Raw genomic sequence first — 3,506 nt, 5'->3', positions numbered from 1 at the left:
TATAAACAATCGCGTTAAATGAATTCTTGGCATAAGTTTCATGCGTATTCCATAGTAACGAATGCCTCGTCAACACTTAAAGTTTTCATGATGCTTAATGATTTTTGATTGTATCTTTATTGTGCTTTTCACGTAAAGGACTTTTGGAGAATGTTGTGAATTGCGTTGCGCTAACCCATCCAATTCATTAACTTAAGGAAAACTTGACGGTTAATTTAAGCGGACCTAATTGACCCGGGGCGTTGAGAATTAATGATTTGTTGAAATGCAATTGGAAATCTTTTTATTATGCAAGTGTAACATGTATGGAGATGAACCCCTTAGCTATTCTATCATTCATTCATTCCATTTCATCAATTCCATATTTACATTCTGTTTTAATTTGTTCATTTAATTTAATTTCGTATAAACTTAAATCCCCCTTTACTTTAATGTCAATTTAGTTAGAAATCATTTTAGTTTGTGTTTTTTAAAGCATTTTGAGTTTTTGGTTTGTCTTAGTGTTTTAAACTTTAATTTTGCATTCTTTGAGTCTAGTTTAGTGTTTTAAACTTTATTTTACGTTTTTGAGTCAGTTTCCAAGAGATTTGCATTCCCTCCTAATCCCCGGTCCAGAACGATCCCTACTTATACATATACTACAATTTGACAAAAAGAGGGTTTAATTTGTGCGCGTATAAATCTCGCATCAACAAACATATAGTATAAATTGATCCCTAAGGCCATCTCCAACTGAAGGGTCCAGAGGGCCAAAGGCCTGAAAATTGTCTCCAACTGAGGGTTAGGCCAGATGGCTCGTGGAATCTGAGAGGGCCCCACAAAATCTAAAAGGGCCAAATGGCTGGAGGGTTGGCTGCAGCCTAAGGCTGGCTAGAAAAAACACTAATCCTTTCGGTTATAACCTACAGGAATGCTTAAACTAAAATTTGAATCTAACGGCTAGCTGGCGCTAGTTACCATTGGATTCAAATATATATTTTTTATAGGTTTTTTGGGCCCTTTTTTTTTTTTTTTTTTTTTTTTTTTAAATTCTTAAAAATTCTAATTTTTTTTTTCTATAAATAGCTAGACCATTCCTTCACCATTCTTTTAAATTTAATTCGTCGTTTTGAAATATAAGTTGTAGTTTTTAAATTTAAGTTGTTGTTGAATTTGAATTTAAGTTGTTGTTGGGTTTGAATTTAAGTTGTTATAATTTTTAAATTTAAATAATTAATTATGTTTGGCCATTTGGCCCTTGGTTGGAGACGGTTTTTTGTGACAAGGCTAAAAAGAGCCCTATGGCCCTTTGGCCCTCGGTTGGAGACGGAGGCAAATACCTTGTACTGTTCATTAAAATATTAATATCTTGAAGGACCAGAGGGCTAAAACGAACTCTCTGGCCAGCCCTCGGTTGGAGATGACCTAAAATCCTCATCCAAATAAAATCCTGTTCTGATTCACAGCCCATGCAACAAAACAAACACGTGAGACAAAGGGGAGAAATAGTTTGCATGTCCCTAACCCAATCAGCATCTAATTCAAAGAACATGTTATTAGGACTCATTAAACATTGCTCAAAACTAGGACAGATTGATCTCCTTCCCGAATCCCCAGTTCCAGAAAACAATCACCCCAAAAACCCATGACTAAATAATCCAATGGCGCGAGATAATCCCACCCAACTCCCTCAAGTCCTGCAGCTCCTGCTTCTTCTCCCAAACCCATGCGTCACAGTTCTGGAGTCCGAAACTTCCCATAAGTTCCACTTCATCAAAGCCTGGGACTCCCCCGCACCTTAGCCCCAGTTCCTCCACTCCCACGCTACCTCCGTCCAAGTCCTCCTCTCCACCGCCTTCGAAATTCCCATCACCGCCCAGCTCCTCCAGTTACTTCCCTCCTTGAAGCTCCTAATCGCCCTCAGCGCAGGCCTCAACCATGTTGACTTGGCCGCGTGTCGAGCACGTGGAGTGCGCATCGCCAATTCCTCTTCAATCTTCGCTGCCGATGTCGCTGACATGGCTGTGGGGTTGTTTCTGGACGTCATGGGGAAGATTTCAGCCGCGAATCGGTTTGTACGAGATGGGTTTTGGGTTAGCAGAGGAGATTTTGTTCTCGGTTCTAAGATGATCACTTCCTAGCTTACTTGTAATTGTTTTGTATATGTGAAGTTTAATCGATGTAGTCATGTTCTTTATTAGTTTGTTGGTGATGTGATGTGAAAATTAAGATTGTCAAAATAAAGATTTTGATCGATTGGTTTTTATTTGCTTTTAATTCTTCTAAATTACTTAAAAGTGTATGTAATGCTCCAGTTTTATAAATGGCTAGAGCCGCTAAACTGAAATATTTAGATTAGAGCACGCAAACTCCGGTTTCTATTGAAGCAGTGAATCCCATACACTGGTGCATTTAGAAATTTTTTTGGTGGAGAGCTTGAAATTAAGTTTGGTTATCCTTTCGTTATCATGTCAAATCATTGGATTGTAATATAGCGGGGGCTATTATAACTGTGTAGAGTCTTGAATTAAGGTCAATGATTGCTACAGTGTACAGATCCCCGAAAACAAATGAACAGAGTTTGGAGGATGAGGAATTCCCGCACAACTGGGAGCTGTTCTTTAGAACTTTATAATTATGTTATGTATTGAAATTTGCATATAGATACTTGAACTATGAATCTACTTCTCTTTTTCTTTGTGAAGTGGTTTTGATGATTGGAATTTTAGATAGGAGGGAAGCGAGTATCGTTGGATTGGGACGTATTGGCTTAGAAGTTGCTAAAAGACTTGAGGCATTTGACTGCAAAATCTTGTACAACTCAAGGAAGGAAAAACCATCTGTTTCATACCCTTTCTATTCCGATGTTTGCGAACTTGCGGCTAAAAGCGATGTGCTTGTCATTTGTTGCGTGTTGACTGCTCAAACCCGCCACATGATTAACAAGAAAATCTTGTTGGCATTGGGAAGAGAGGGAGTGATTGTTAATGTAGGGCGTGGAGCTATTATCGATGAGAAGGAAATGGTACAGTGTTTGGTGCAAGGAGAGATCAAAGGTGCAGACTTGGATGTGTTTGAGAATGAGCCTGAAGTTCGAAAAGAGCTCTTTGGACTAGATAATATTGTTTTGTCGCCACATAAAGCTGCCTTGACAGCAGACTGTTTCACGAATTTGACTGATCTAGCAATGGCGAATTTGGAGGCATTCTTCTCAAATAAACCATAGCTTTCGGAGGTGATGAATGATTGAATAGATTTCTATTTGCAGGTCAGTGCCTTCGTAATTTTATGTACCAACTTGCTTTCAATCCTTAATATTTTTTCTGCTATTAAGTTGGTACGAACACTTTTCTGAGCGGATGCAGGGTACAGATAGTTGATACAATGAATAAGACATTGAGAGAAGAGAAGGATGAAAAGTGTCATACCGCTATTGGTATTTGTTTGCAAAGTTATATAATTTACAATGAATAAGGGGATGAGATAATAACGACGGATTGATTGTTATATTCTCAATCTGATTTTAT

The 3,506-nt window shown here is 38.2% G+C and overlaps 1 pseudogene; it reads left to right on the top strand.

Annotated features, from left to right (window-relative positions):
* Positions 1-1,580: 1,580 nt before the first annotated feature.
* On the top strand, positions 1,581-3,229 carry LOC137738859 (glyoxylate/hydroxypyruvate reductase HPR3-like; annotated as a pseudogene).
* Positions 3,230-3,506: the final 277 nt, after the last annotated feature.

The sequence above is a fragment of the Pyrus communis genome, chromosome 7, assembly GCF_963583255.1.
Source record: "Pyrus communis chromosome 7, drPyrComm1.1, whole genome shotgun sequence".
Taxonomy (NCBI): domain Eukaryota; kingdom Viridiplantae; phylum Streptophyta; class Magnoliopsida; order Rosales; family Rosaceae; genus Pyrus; species Pyrus communis.
The sequence above is the reverse complement of the archived record's forward strand: the minus strand, read 5'-3'. Positions and strand labels throughout refer to the sequence as shown.